Source organism: Vicia villosa, unplaced genomic scaffold, assembly GCF_029867415.1.
Source record: "Vicia villosa cultivar HV-30 ecotype Madison, WI unplaced genomic scaffold, Vvil1.0 ctg.001291F_1_1, whole genome shotgun sequence".
NCBI lineage: Eukaryota > Viridiplantae > Streptophyta > Magnoliopsida > Fabales > Fabaceae > Vicia > Vicia villosa.
In genome coordinates, this window is record NW_026705563.1 from 473,081 (window position 1) to 490,462 (window position 17,382).

The window sequence follows — 17,382 nt, forward strand, 5'->3', positions numbered from 1 at the left end:
TAAATATAAACTATAAATACTAAAAGGCAAGTCAATATCTAATAAACGTTATTTTAACCTTAAAATATAAACATGGCTTAAATGCACTTTTAGTCCTTGTAAGTTAGCGAGTTTTTGATTTTCGTCCCTGTAAGTAATTTTTTTTGGTTTGAGTTCCTATATCTTACTTTTTGCTTGAGGTTTAGTCCCCAAAGCCAAAATCCGTAGGAAAGTCTGCAGGTTTCCTGTGGATCTTTCTGCGGATTTTGATTTTAGGAACTAAAACGAACGCGAAAGTGAAATATATGGACTAAAAAGAAAAAACTTACAGAAACAGAAAAAAAAATCGCTAACTTTCAGGAATCAAAAGTGTATTTAAACCTATAAACATTATTCTAACCTTAAAATTTAAGATGTCAGGTGTGACTGTCACAGGTTAAAGTGTTTCCTAATATCACTCCTCCACCAGACTCGAGCAGATGGACTCCAAAATTCTCCATCTCATCTTTGGGTAAACAACTATCCTTGGATCCAACTCAAATAATTTTTTATAAATAAATTAAAATTCTAAAGTATGATTTGTTTTAATACCTTACAAAAATACAACATGAACAAATAAAATTGTATAAGAAATAAAAAAAATGAAGTTTGCTATTGGATATGTACAAAATATGATTTTTTAGATTGTCACTATAACACTCATTTTCAAAGTCCAATTGTTATGAACCTTTAAGAAATAAAACTTAATTAAAAAATAATAAATTTTATAATTAGCAATTTTTTTAATTATTAAATGTGCTAAAGAGACAAAGACAATGCATTAATCTATTTAAAAAACATTTAATAATGATTCTAGTACCTTTTTTAATAATAGAATAATTATTCTAATTTTAAAAGGGTTTTTTACAAAAAAAAAAAAAAACATAAGTGCTAAAAACTATTTGATATGTGTTTAAGAGAATATAGATTTTAGACACTATAAAAAGATCAAATTATATTTTTATTTTTACCTAAAGGGAAAAATATGAGTAAAATTCTTATTGATGTTATAATTCTATTCTATTTCCTATTTATTGTTGCAAGAGAAGTTGAAGGTAAGCTATTTATTTTTATCCTTTTTCAAATTTCCTTCATCATTTCTTAAATTTTAGTGGCATGATTTCATTCTCTTTTCATAACAGCAACTGTTTATGAATGTGATGATGATGACGATTGTCCCCAAAAGTTACTTCCGGAATATTTTGTTATGAGGTGCATTAATTACAAATGTGTTCTTGTTGACACTGAAGAATATCCATTCAAAATGACAACACTATGATGAACTTGAATGTGTTATACAAATGACATGAAGAAGAAGAATTGGTTTTTTGCAATATAGCTTATATAAATTGCAACATATATATAGTAAGCAATTATATATAGCTTTGTTCTCACAAATATTACTAATGAAAAGAAAGAAAGAAAAATAGTAATGAGTATTATTTAGATTGTTTTTGTTTCTTTTATATATTTTGGACATCACCATGCATGACCTCCAATTCAAGTATATCACTTTTTCTTTAAAATTCACCATCTATATCATAATATTTTTATTAGTTAAACTTATTAGTTAAATTGATAATAATTTTAATTTAATTTGAAATTCTATAATTTTATTTTTCATGTCAAAATATTGTTAACATTGACTATTTGAATTTCACCAAATACTAGACGATTTTCTCGTGCGATGCACGGATATATTTTATTTAATTAGTACTTCCTCCGTCTCAAATTAAGTGTCTTATTTGAGTTATGTACGGTTCTTAAGAAAATGATTTGATGTGTTGATTTTAATGATAAAATTAACATCATTTACTAAAATACTCTTATTTATTATAGGTTGTGGAGTAGTTGAAAAACGTGAAAGTTAATAAATAAGAGTATAATAGTGAAAATAATAATAATTCTTGTATTAGAATTCTAAAGAGACATTTATTTTGAGACATTGAAAAAGTGAAAATGAGACACTTATTATGAGACGGAGGGAGTATTGATAGTTGTTATAGTAACATAAAAATAATTTAAAATAGTGATACTTAATGGTTTTTATATTGAGTGTATTTTTTTATATAAAAAAATTGACAATAATTTTTCAATTTTATTTCTGAAAAAAATAAATATATTCTTAACATAATTAAGAAGAAGAAAAAATTAAAAGTATAAAATAGTATAATTTATGGAGTAAAATGGTGGGATTGTGCATAAGAATGACTAAGAAAAGTATATTTTCTATCTTTTAGCCATGAGAAGAAAACTATATAATCCTATTTATTAATGAGTATTGAGAGGTAAAACGGATATTGATTTATAGTAATAAAAAAAATCAAGTATAACATAGAGCAAGTGGATATTTTTAGCTATTTAAAAACACGAGTTTAGTAATTAGGTTTTTTTTTATTTTATTATTATTTGATCGGAAAAATAAATATAAAAAAAAATTGTGATGCCAAAGTTTGTACTATAAAAAACATAACTATCACTCTTTTATATAAGTTACATAGAATTTTTTCAATAATATGCATTAAAAAAATATGTCAAAGTTATTTGAACCTAAAAAAAATTGTTAAAATTAAATATTATATATGATCAAATATACATTAAAAAAATTTAGAGTATGATTAAAGAATTATAAATTTTTTTAGAGAAAATATGGATTAACTAAGGAACGCTAACATAAAATTGAAATCAAACCAATAAACCTACTACTCTCTCAATTGAACCGAAAGATTTGGTCTAATATAAAAAAATTGAAAATAGCTATACATTATATTGATAATTTGAATGTAATATAGAGTAAAAGGAGTGGTGGGTGGTTAGTGAAAGTGGAATATTTCAAATCAACATGTAATTAAAAATAAATTAAAACTTTTGAATCATGCAAGACTCGTAAACAAATTTGCAGTTCAATTTTTTTTTTTTTACTATAAATTGTATCATATTTCCATCTTAGACACAATAAGAAACAAAATACTAACAAAGTGAACTTATAAAGAAATATTACAATCTTCTCTCCTTTTTTGGTTGAAAAAGAGCATGAAACTCCTTTGCATATTCATTATATATTTTAACATTTTGAAGCCAATTTGATATTCAAGTCATATCTTGCAATCGTATGTTTACGTCATATTGCCATCCAAATTAAAAATATAAAAAAATTGAATTATTGGTACAATTCTTGTAAAAAAAACAAATTTGATAAATTTGATGATGGTAATTATTATGAGAGATGCTCTCATAACATAAATAATGTGTAACCCTCTAACATAAACAAGTTGAACCATACAAAAAGTCATTGATGCAAAAATCATAAAAATAAAAGAATTTTTCTTTACCCACCTCTCTATGGGGTCACCCCCAGCGAAAAACCCAGTTTACCCCTGCTTCAGAAATGAACTTCCAAAATAATTTTTTTTTAAAAATTTTCTCAGACTTCGGAAGTTCATCTCTGAAAACACCAAATGGGGGGTGTTTTCGGAGATGAACTTCCGAAAACACCTTTTTTCAGATTTTGGGGGGTTTCGGAAATGAACTTCCGAATTATGCAGAAACTGTGTTTTTTTTTTTATGATTTTGGAATTAAAGATAGACGGCAAATAAAATAATCGATATATAAACAGAAAATACTAATATACTAATATGATAAGAAAAGTGATATATACAAACCGATCCGATTCAAATCCAAATAATAATAGTGTACGAAAGATACAATCCGAAAACAAAAAAAAATAAACCCGACCACTACTGGGTATGTCTAACCCTCTCACCCTGGGCCCTCCTCTGCCGCCTGTATGCCGCCGCACGACCCGCATCAGTGACTATCATCTCCATCACGGCGACGGCCTCTGGACCGCCCTGATGAACGACACCTCGATCCAACGCGTCCCGCCCAAGCATCTCTATCCGCTGGCAGATCGGAAGGAGATCAATGGCGTGGTCATCCTCGGCCTGCTGGTTCTCCAGGATCTCCTCGTGTGCTGGCCTAGGAGCGCCGGGAGCGTCGGGTGTCAGCAGAGGATGTGACACCAGATAGAACCATGTGACGTACCCCTCCACACTGTGCCAGTCCTGGGTGACCCGCATGTGACGGTACTCCTCCGGTACCACATGATGCTCCCAATCGTCAAACATGGCAGTGAGCTGCACTCTGGTCACTGTGTCGGGAGCAGCCTCAAAGGGTGACCTGGGTATCATCTGCACAAATCCGAACTGCCGCATGCACCGCTCAAGGAGATACCAGACCATGATGGTAGTCCCGCATGCCAACCAACCAGAATATAGAGATATGCCGTCAAAGGGGAGAATCTGAGTGTAGTCACTGAACGGCCTCCAGGTGACGTCGTCGTGCATCGTGCGGTCCAAGTACCCACGGTATGGTCCCACCGCATTGTTCCCCCCCTGGAGAACGTATCTGGCGGCCCTGGGCATGGCGTCAACATACGCAGGATCGATGTGGAAGCCGTGAATGCGGGAGAAGTAGGAGATGATCCAGCTCTGAAACATAAATAAATACGAAACATAAGTAAATACGAAACATAAATAAATACGGAACAATTAAAATGAAACGTACCGTGAGTAGTGTGCAGGATCCGGTCAACTGCCTCGTCCTCCAGTTGGAGGCCTCATTTAGCTTCTGGTATAGGTATGCCAGAGTAGCTGCCCCCAGTTCCACTGGTGAGCGGTGGTCAGGTCCATGAAGTAGCGGAGGTAGGTCACGTCGACGTACCTTGCACTCTTGTCCACAAAGACTGCAGCGCCTACCACATGCATGTACCAGCACCGGAGAGCGCAACCACGGTGATACTGTGTAAATAGCTCGTCACCCGCCTCCTCGGCATCGGTCGCCGCGTCCAGGTGGTGCTCGAAATAGCGGCTCAGTGTGGTGAACCGGATATGAGGCTCAGATGTCGTGGCGCACTCAAAGTCAGCAGCTTCGGGCTCCATACCCAAATAGAGCGCCATGCACTCAGTGGCTACGACCCTCTGGATCCGGGAGTGGGTCAATAGTGGCCCCCTGATCGGCAGGTGGAGAAGACACTGCACATCATGCAAGGTGATCGTCATCTCCCCAACCGGCAAGTGGAAAGAAGACGTCTCCTTGTGCCACCGCTCCACAAAAGCCCCCTGCATGCCGTGGCTGATGGTTGTGTACCCCGTCATGCAGAGCCCACTGAGCCCTGAACCTCTCACAGCGTCGTTAAACCACTCGGTAGTCGGTTTAAACAGACTGAAAATCTTTCGGGCATGGTTCACCATTTTCAACGGATCTCTCTCCTGTTACAAAAAAACAAATAAAAAAGTATGTTACATAGACCAGTTAAATAGACGGTTAATAAAATATTGAATAAACGTCTAAATTATAAACGGTTAAATAATGTAGTCGGGCAAATTATAGAAAATACCTCTCCCTCCCAAATCCGCCGAGCGACGTGGTCGCGGTAGGATATCAGCACAGAAGTGTCAATGAGCCTTCCCGGGTAGCTGTCCTCCTGCTCATCCTCCTCCCCGGGTGGAGGGTCAACATCCGGTACCCCCTCCGCCTCGTGGTATGGCACTGCCACGTCCTCCTCCTCCTCTTCCTCCTCCTCTCGCTGGCAAGAAGAAGATACCCGAGCCAGCCTACTCCTAGATCCAGATGAGGAGGTACCCTCTCCCATCTCCATGGGAACTCGCACACATCGTCCCCGGCCCTGCCCCCGTCCCTGTGTCGACGCCAGCTGCGCCGCCTGCTCGCGTCTAGCCGACGCAGTCTGGGTCTCTCTACCCTGTCTGATGCATGCTACGTTGTCTGACATGTTCCTGAAAACAATTGAAATCGATTAATATGCGAGACAACATAAAGAACTAAAAAAATTAAACTTCTGATACAATTCGGAAGTTCATTTCCGAAACTGGGAATGGAGGTGTTTTCGGAAATGAACTTCCGAAACACCCCTGCGAAGAACTTCTCTGCAACCTCCAATGGCAGACCCCAAAATCCTAAAACATAACTAATTTTATTCATTCTAAACAACCTAAATAGCAGTTTAGAGTTTAACTAATGGATCTAAACAACCTAAACAACCCTAATAGAGATTAATTAATGGATCTACAAATTGAAAAAATGCACTAAACTTACCACTAATAGAGTTTGGGAAGATTTAGATTGAGATTGGAATGAGATGTTGGCTATCTCTGATACTTCACACTTGCTTTTTGCAGAAAGTTTGAAGAGAGGTTGTGTTTAGAATAGGATTAGGGTAAAATGAATGGGGGAGGGGGGGCTGTTTTGCTTAATCTGCAAAACGCCCAGTATTTCGAAATGAACTTCCGAAATACTGTTTTCGGAAATGAACTTCCGAAATAAGACAATTTTTTCAAAAAAAATGGCGCTTTCGGAGATGCATCTCCGAAAACACCTTTTTCTTGCATTTCGGAGATGCATTTCCGAAGTCAGGGGTAGTTTGGGTTTTTCACCAGAGGCGGGCTAGAAGGCTGGGAGATCTATAAAGAAATTTTCAAATAAAAATAAAGCTAACTAAATTTGATAAATTGATGATAATTATTGTAACACCCTTTTTTATTAGATTTTATTTAATTAGGATTATTTGATATTTGATAGTTGTTTGTGTGCTTATTTAATTATTGTTTGAGTAATACTTATTTGATTGTGTGGTAATATATTATTTAGCTAATTGATAAATGGTAGAATTTTATTAGAATTAGCTATTGGACTTAATGGGAATTAGAAATGAGAATAGTGGATGGGTTAAGCCCAATGAGATAATGAGAGTTAGAAGAGAATTTTATGAGTTAACCTAAATTAGAAAGAAAGATAGAAACAAGAGTAGAGAAGATAAAAGAGGCAAAAGAGTAGAAGAGAGAAGAGAAGAGGATTGTATATTTCTTGAAGTTAGAAGGAGAAATTCAAGAGGTAAGGGTTTGAATATAAGTTCTTGTAGAATCTAGGATTGAGTAATGTTGTGTATGCTTTCTATTCTCTCAATTTCATGAATTTAGAAAATGATAGGGTTTATGTGAAATCAATTGGATATTGTGGTTTGTTCATGTTTAATGTGTTGTATGAATGACCCATGGTTAGAAACATGTTTAGGAACCTTACATGTGTGCTAAATTTGCTTTCAAATGATGTATGAATGGTGTATGGGTTAATGGGTGTTGTATGAGGGGATTAGGGGAGAAAAATGGTGAAATCTGAGTTTTCACGCAACCTTGGTCGACCTATGCAGAATCTGAGTCGACCTAAACAGTCCAGAAAGCCAAAAATCTATTTTTCCTTCAGTTACGTCGACCTAGAGGAGTTTTGAGTCGACCTAAATGAGTTTGCGTCGACCTAGAGGTTCAATTTTGAGCAGATTTTATAAAGACCGTAACTTTTGATCCGTAACTCCGTTTTATGCGCCGTTCGAAGCGTTGGAAAGCTAATGAGATTTTCTACATGATAGAGTAGGGTTGATGGGCATTTGTTTAATTTAATTATGATGTTAATTGAAAATAACATGTAATTATATGTGTATGTTATGGATGAATCTTGTATGACCAATGTTCATGGATGCCTTATGAGATGTTAATGTCATGAACTATGTGATTGATTGATAAATGCTAATTGATGTGTGATATTGGATTTAAAGTCATGTTGTGTAATGTTGTGCAAAATTGTAAAGATGTGATTGTGTAGTTTAAGAGATAGAGAGATCGTCTTAAATGCATGAGTCTTGTTTTGTTGCACACGTACACAAGCATGAGTCTTTGAAAGTGGCAATGTTGGGTAATCTCGTGAAGGTTATTTACTTGTCCCAAACCTAACGAGTATGGAGTTTGAAAGCTTAACGAGTATGAGGCTTCGAGGTGGTTATCTTGTCCGTAGAGAGTGGCAATCGGCATGACCGGAAATGATAACAGAGGGATCCACATGCATATCGCATAGAGTCACACTTGAGTCGCACGTGTCGGTGTGAAATGTTGTTATGTGTGATTATGTGGTATGAATGTGTGAATGTGAATTTGATTGATATGCATATATGTGGAATGATGAATCATTTGATATGAATTAGAGAATGTGACGAGAATGAGATATATGTGATTAATACATATTTGATGTGAAATGTGGAGTGTATATATATATATATATATATATATATATATATATATATATATATATATATATATATATATATATATGAGTGATATATGTGTATATATGTAAATCATCAATATATGAGGTTGTGAATTAATTGTGATGCTTAATTGTATTGAACATGTTAACTTTATATTGGAGATAAATGCATGTTTTGAGAAGAGTAAAGAATTTGTGAAATGTATGCTTATTTGTGTTGCATTTCCCATTATTATATTTTCTATTTAGAATTTGAATTCTTACCCTTCTGTTTGAATGTTACCCTTGGTTGGTAACGTGCAGGTTCAGAAGAGTAGTTGTTTGATTCGTGGCTTAGCCGGAGAATTTCAAGGTTTCGTTTTGATTAGGTAGAGAGTCATATGCTCTGATCATGTAACACTTGGGGGTTTTCTTATACTTATGTTCATGTTTGAATATTTCTATTTCTTATGCTTTGTTGAATATTGAATGTATGTGATGACTTTTGGATATGTGATTAAAGGCCGTTGTAGCCTAGAATTGTAATGTTCAAGTAACAAAGATATTGATGTTATTTGAATTTGGTAGATGAATATAGTATGGGATATATTCATTGAAATCTTTAATAGCAATTCGAATTGTTTTCCGCAAGCGTTTATGCATAATGTATGAGAACATGAGATTACATTTTGTTTTACAATATGATCTTTGCGTATTATGGATGTTGTATGTATGTTATTTTGGGATTTTCATTTGGTGAAAATCAACATGTGACACCCTTTTTCCTTTATGCATGCTTACTCTGTTTGATACTATGATATATTTGGGGTTAGAAAAGGGGTGTTACAATTATCATGTGAGAGATGCTCTCATAACAAAAATAATGTGTAACTCGTTAACCTAAAAAAACATTTCAATAAGTAGTTATGAAGAAAGAAAAAGGAGAAAAGAATTATGATAGTTGAACATTATGAATGTAATGGAAAATATATAGGGTGAATATTGATTAGAGATAGTGGAGATTAGTTTGAGAGAGTGGAGAGTGGTTCCTAAAAATTATAGGAGTGGAGAAGTTATAATATTTTTATTTAATTAAATATTATATTAAAATCAATTAATATTGACAATTATTAAATTGTTTGAAATAAAAATAAATCAATATTGACAATGACTAAATTAACCTTAGTTTTGACTCCAAAATTTACTTCAATGACTTAACAGTTTTAATTAATAAGATGTAAGACATATTTACTCGCTGATTTGTGTAACACGTTCTATGTTGATCTTTTAGAAGAGTGTTTTTAAAATACATGCACAATACAAACGAAGAGTGATACCTCAACTATAAAAGGAGTTAGATCAACAAAACTAACGTGTATGAATTATTATATAATCTGGGTTTCAAATGAGAAAGATGAATAAATTAGGAAGAGAATAGTGTTTCAAATGAAATGAGCAATATGAAGAAATGAGGAAGATGAATGTGCTTTGTTATGTGTTCCATCTCCTTTGAAATATGCTTGTTGTCGCTGCAAAGTCTTTTATGAGTTTGTATTCCTAAAATGAGTGTTTGAGCTAAGTTTAGAGTGTATTTGGATGATGTAATTGAAAATTTTAAAAGAATTTAAAATTTAAAATAATTTAAATAATTCAATTGAAATTCATTTATTTTTAAATTATTTTATTTGGATGGAGTATTAAGATAAGAGTTAAAAGGTAGTGCACTGACGGTGTAAAAAATCTTTACACTGTCATCCAATAGAAACATTTTATTCTGCCATATCATATCAGTAACTTAAAATTTACAGTATGACTTGGCGCTTAACAAGGTCGTGATTGGTTGACAGTGTAAAATATTTTTACACTGTCAGTGCATCACCCCTTTTCTCTTAAGATAATTCATTGTTAGATTTTTGGGAATATTTTTTATAAAATTTAAATTTTTTGGATCAAATTAAAAAATTAAAAAGTAGGGACTAATTTACAATTTTTAAATATTTGAATGACCAAATTGTAAATTTTAAAAATTATTAAGGACTAATTTGCAATTTTCTGGGATCAATTTTGTAATTTTAGAAAATATGATGACCAATTTGCAAAATTTGAAGAAATAATAGTAACAAATACATTATATGGAGTATGAGAGGAATTTTAAATTCTTTGATTTTTAGTGTCATTTCAAAATGATTAAATTTAACTTAGATAAAATACTCCATAAATTTCCATCATTTTAACAATTCTTCATTTTTTTATCAAAACAATAAATTTTGTGTAACTAATTTTAAATTCCTTCAAAATATTACATTACCCCATTAAAATGGTTCATCTAAAAGATGAGCGCTTTTAAAAAACATTGTCATTTTTAGAGTGCTTTTGTAGAAAGTGTTGTTATAATTGATAATTTATTGTAGATATATAGAGAACACTTTTATTTATTTATTTATCAGAGAACTACTGGCGTCCAGACAGATATTACTTCAGAAGGTTCATACTTTAGAGAATGCAGCTTATATATTGACCAAGTCAGTCACCAGGGACATGCTCAAACATTATTTGGACCTGTTACATGTTTCTCAATGTTAAGCATGAGGTGTACCTTCTCAATTTCTAGGATGAATCGTTATACAGGAAGTCTTCCACTACTACGAAAAAGGCATTTAACAACGGTTGAAATACGTATATGATTATGCAGGTCCATGCATTGTTATGTAGCGTGTTATTGCTTATATAGCGCTTTCAATCACGGTGCTGTGAGCGTTGTAGTTGAAATTCTGGTAAGACAGAACCCGGATGTCATATACGATGTCGTGACATCTGGTCTGTCATCAGTTTAGCTGAGGCAGTACATACAGATCCCTCAATTATTTATTACTTCTAACATCCAGAAGTCTGGAAGTGTTGGAATCACAGAGATTCTGTGTTAGCACAGTCATTAAATCACACACTGATGTCAGGCAAGATGTTATGACATCCAAACTGAACTTACAAATAAACAATGCAGAAACATAAACAACACAACAGAATTGTTCACCCAGTTCGGTTCAATCAACCTACTCTGGGGGCATACCAAGCCAGGGATGAAGTCCACTATTAGCAGTATCAATTCAGAGCTAAACTCCCAGTTTACAACTCCTCACTTAATCACTACCCAATGACCCTTCTACCTAGGTTCTCCCTAGATATGGAATATCTCCATTCCACTCCCAATCATCGCAACGATGTCTAGCAGTCAACAACTCAGCCACTGCATCGACGGCTTAATCACCAACAACTTAAATATACATAATAGCGTAGTTCCAAGAACACAATTTTCACTCATTGCTTCATAGCTTCTGAGTGAATAAAACAAACCTCTTACCTACAGGCTTCGAGGCACAAATCAGTGACCATCCCACAACCTGGGTGGTTCACTTAAACAACAAACCCTAATGACTACATTATGATCGTTAGGTTTACAAGGCTACAAAGATTCCTATATATATCCTGATCCTAGTTGGACTTGGGCTTAAAATCGCAGCACTCCATGCTGTTACAAATCAGCAGATTTCTTCTGCTACAAACAAGGTCTTCAATCATAAGTTTCCTAATTTATCTTCATAATTAGAAACTGCATAATTCTCGAATATTCTAATCTTGATTCTCTTGACCTTTAAACCTGCGCCACATAGGATTGCATAATATTCCATAGAATATTCTGCATCTTTTGAGTACTTACTGAATCTTTATATTCCAGCTCAGCAGGCGCGTGACAGCTAAATATAACAGTAACTGCTGTCAAATACTGATGTCACAGAGCATGCCGTGACATTCCATAGAACATCTTGATGCTGTACCTGTTCTGCATAAATCACAGCAAACAGTATTCTTCACTTCAATTCTCTGCTTCTCACATATCAGGATGCCAAAAAGACAGCCCATGATTTGTTCTATTACTGATGTACAATCAACATAATCTTTAGTTTCCCAAAATAAAGACTAAGATAAATAAGGAAACATAATAGAAACAGAATAGAAACTGTAGCAGCTACTGCTGTCAAACACTGATGTCATGACGTCGAGCATGACATCCAACTCACAGCATGTATTAGCTTACACAACCAGAACCTGCATAACCTTTAACACTACACACCACATGTCATGACCTTAGTCAAGACAACAGAATACACATGAATGTTTTACCACAAAATGCAGCCAATCAAAACATCTACAATCTCCCCCTTTGGCAAATTTTTGGCTAAAACATTCTGTCACCACAGCAGCACAAAAACAACTAGCAAACTACCAGTTATGCAGAATTGCTAAAGCACATCAAAACATCAGACCTGCTGAATAAGTTCCACAAGCTACACTATCACATAACATGAACAAAAACAACTTGTTCAATATGATTTGGGGTGACAATCTCTTCTCCCCCTGTTTGGCCATAAATGTTGCCAAAGCAACGTACAGCTCCCCCTTAAAAGTTACTCTGCATGACATGACCACGACACACACAAAAAAACACCATCTGATAATCTTTAGATACCACTTCGCCACCAGCTTGACTAGAATACAATAAGTCACCCACAATGGGAGATCTATATTACAAGATGCACTTTTTCATAGATAGCTCATAACTTCTACCACAAGCTCCAAGAGGTGAATAGAAAACACCTCCTTTTTGTCTTCAACTTATTACTCTTCTGCCCAAAAGTAATTTGTCTAAGACTATCCTCAAGAATAATCAGCTGCCATATGTTGATTATCTTGATCCTTCGAACCCACTTCTGAGATGAACCAAATGTCAACACATTGTGTTTTAACATCTAGCTATTGAATTCAGCTCCTTCTTCTGCCACTTGAAAGAACTTCCTCCCTTTACAGAACCAGAGTTCAATGCTCTCATAGACCTGATTGTGAAACCAAGTTTGAGTACGCAACCTCCATCCTGCAGTTATGCAGTTATGTCATACAAGCTCACACTTTTATGAATCCCTGCTTCTTTTCCAACAACATCAAACACTCTGATGCATGAGTCATCAGAAGGACTAGTTAGAGACTAATCCTCTAGCTGTACCAAGGATGCCACTTCCTTGAGCAAAGCTATTTCCATGATGTCAAGAATACTCCCACTTGTTCTTGACTTCACAGTGTGCATTAGCCAATGCACTTCCTTACCTAGATCAGAAATAAACTGATCCAAGTAACCACCATCAAGATTATGATGTCTTCTTCTTCTTGTGCACTCCAAAGCTGAACATGTTTCTTGCCAGGAAACCTTTTTCAGTGATCATATGCTTCTGCTGCCACCAAAGAGATAGATCTTAAAACAATTGCACTATCCTTCCTGTACATGGTCTTGAAGAAGAGATGTTCCAACATCTTTAAGAACATCAGTTATCTTGAACTTCCAAGGATAATCAATTAAATACTTGTACTTTGCACAAATATCAATTGATCTTAAATCCTTTCCCAGTTAGATTCACCCTTAGGAAAGAGAGAGATGAATCTTTCCTTACAAATGTGTCACACAACAACCAGAACCCATGTGACACCGTTCAATAGCCAATTAAACACAAGGCTGAATCAGACGTGGGGAGGTTAACCAAATCTCCCCCTCAAACAAACAATCATGGAAACTCCACACCGCTTATCCATGCATTGTACATAAAAGTCTCATTATACAACATCCCTACTAGAGGCAACTAACTCCATGAGTTATACCTATACATACTTCATACACCAGTTGAGGATACTATACTTACATAAACCATGGTTAACAGAGATACCATGCAGCGGAAAACAACTAAAATTTATCCTCAATAAACCTCAGCCCTAAAACAATAACCTTTGCATCAGTCAGCTACACATCATTCATGATTAAGGGATAATATATGCCATATCTCAACAAGGTTTCTGGAACAGATTCACTTATGACATAACTCCTGAAAATACCTCAGATTCCACACAGTAATCTGACTCCCTTGAATCATCACACAATATTCAAAACCATATTTCACTATGCACGATACACAGTATTCAGTTTTCAACACTAACTGTTCTATGGTTAAGAAAACAATTCACACATCTGGTTCCTTTGATCAAAAGAACATACCAGATATAAGCTCATCTTGAATTTTCATAGAGGTCTTGAAAAGAAAACCTGAATGAATCCTTTCACTTGCACTGAGCTCTACTTCCAACTCCCATAAGCTTATGCCTGAAATAAACTGACATTTGGGATGGAAGGTTCAGTTGATTGTATTCTGACCAATCAACACAAAAAGCAGATGTCTCCTCTTCCAGATCAGGAGTAGGTTCCAAACAAATGTACTCACACTACATAAGTTTAGCACCAGAACATCTGTTCTTCAACTGGTAGCTGCATACCAGTATGCCATCAGTTCCTTCTTCTTGGAACACACAATTCTTGACAATCTTGAAGATCATCAAACAACTTTGCAGATGAATATGAGGAACACTGATCATATGAACCTCTTCAACCTCAATAACCATGCCTTTATGAGTGGACTTGAGAAAAGATTTCAAGTATCTTTGACACTTGTACTAAAGTTGAGAACAATCTGCTACAAATTCTGTTGAAAACCATATAACCCTAGAGATCTTCTTTCAAAGATAGGATTATGCATCAGATGCTATGCAGCAGAAAATAGCCATATATCAACAGAGATTACACAATGCTTACTCCCAGAACCAGTTGTAAGCATGACATCCAAGAATTGCAGCTGAACAATCCAACAATATGCTTGCTTCTTCTTCAAGTAACATAACAAGACCTAACCAATATTCTGACCAGAAAGAAACAGATAAGCACAAAGAATACCTTATCATTAACTTCACTCCCGCATGAAGGTTTTGACAATCTTCTTCTCTGTACCTTGCTATATGCTGAATAAAACACCCCAAATTCTTCACTCCCGCATGAATCATTTGGATATCAGTAACACCATCTTCCCTTGCCAAGAGAATACACCTGTTATGGTCAGTTTGGTCCAGTCTTCCATACATAGGTCCATCCTCCACTTCTAGGGACCATTCAATATGAACATGAATGTTCAAACAATCACCTACCTCCAACAACCAGAAAGTATCTTCCATGGATCTCATCCAGAAACAGACAGGATGCCTGCTCTGATACCAATTGAAATTCTGGTAAGACAGAACCCGGATGTCATATACGATGTCGTGACATCTGGTCTGTCATCAGTTTAGCTGAGGCAGTACATACAGATCCCTCAATTATTTATTACTTCTAACATCCAGAAGTCTGGAAGTGTTGGAATCACAGAGATTCTGTGTTAGCACAGTCATTAAATCACACACTGATGTCAGGCAAGATGTTATGACATCCAAACTGAACTTACAAATAAACAATGCAGAAACATAAACAACACAACAGAATTGTTCACCCAGTTCGGTTCAATCAACCTACTCTGGGGGCATACCAAGCCAGGGATGAAGTCCACTATTAGCAGTATCAATTCAGAGCTAAACTCCCAGTTTACAACTCCTCACTTAATCACTACCCAATGACCCTTCTACCTAGGTTCTCCCTAGATATGGAATATCTCCATTCCACTCCCAATCATCGCAACGATGTCTAGCAGTCAACAACTCAGCCACTGCATCGACGGCTTAATCACCAACAACTTAAATATACATAATAGCGTAGTTCCAAGAACACAATTTTCACTCATTGCTTCATAGCTTCTGAGTGAATAAAACAAACCTCTTACCTACAGGCTTCGAGGCACAAATCAGTGACCATCCCACAACCTGGGTGGTTCACTTAAACAACAAACCCTAATGACTACATTATGATCGTTAGGTTTACAAGGCTACAAAGATTCCTATATATATCCTGATCCTAGTTGGACTTGGGCTTAAAATCGCAGCACTCCATGCTGTTACAAATCAGCAGATTTCTTCTGCTACAAACAAGGTCTTCAATCATAAGTTTCCTAATTTATCTTCATAATTAGAAACTGCATAATTCTCGAATATTCTAATCTTGATTCTCTTGACCTTTAAACCTGCGCCACATAGGATTGCATAATATTCCATAGAATATTCTGCATCTTTTGAGTACTTACTGAATCTTTATATTCCAGCTCAGCAGGCGCGTGACAGCTAAATATAACAGTAACTGCTGTCAAATACTGATGTCACAGAGCATGCCGTGACATTCCATAGAACATCTTGATGCTGTACCTGTTCTGCATAAATCACAGCAAACAGTATTCTTCACTTCAATTCTCTGCTTCTCACATATCAGGATGCCAAAAAGACAGCCCATGATTTGTTCTATTACTGATGTACAATCAACATAATCTTTAGTTTCCCAAAATAAAGACTAAGATAAATAAGGAAACATAATAGAAACAGAATAGAAACTGTAGCAGCTACTGCTGTCAAACACTGATGTCATGACGTCGAGCATGACATCCAACTCACAGCATGTATTAGCTTACACAACCAGAACCTGCATAACCTTTAACACTACACACCACATGTCATGACCTTAGTCAAGACAACAGAATACACATGAATGTTTTACCACAAAATGCAGCCAATCAAAACATCTACAGTAGTAAACCGGAAAGCGTGCCCCATATAACAACGGTTAAGCTTAATGACCATTGTGATATTGTTTATGAATAAATGTAGTATCATACTAGTATCAACAATACAACATTTTTAAGTACATCAAAATATACGTAGAATGAATATTTAAGAATGGTAGAATAAATTTGAACAACTCAAGGTATGCAAATGATCTTTCCAACTTCAAAGAGAAGAGAAAGTGTATGGAATTAAAGAATCAATAATGAGCAAACTATGTGTGCATCTTTTGATTTTTAAACTTCCAAGAGAAGAAGATGAAGAATCACAAGGAACAATATAAAAGTAGAATAACCATAACACGAAAACAACTTCATCCAAAGGAATCAAAATCAGTTCTCCTGCTCAAGCTACCAACAATGTTGAGAATGAGGATTTTGTTGTTGTAGAGGATACTGTGCTGCAAAACCATCTCCAGAATTAAGATGTTGTTGTTGTAGAGGTTGTTGTGCTGTAAAACCATCTTCCTAATCAAGATGAGGAAAGAATCCAGAGAGCTCTCATGGTGAGAAGAAGAAGAAGAAGAATATTAAGAAGGCAGATGATTTTCTTCGACTCTGATGATGAGGATGAGGCATCCTATGATTGGTCAAACTTAATCTCATCTAGAGGGTTTAAATTTTATTATTAAGGCCTTTTGTAATGAAAGT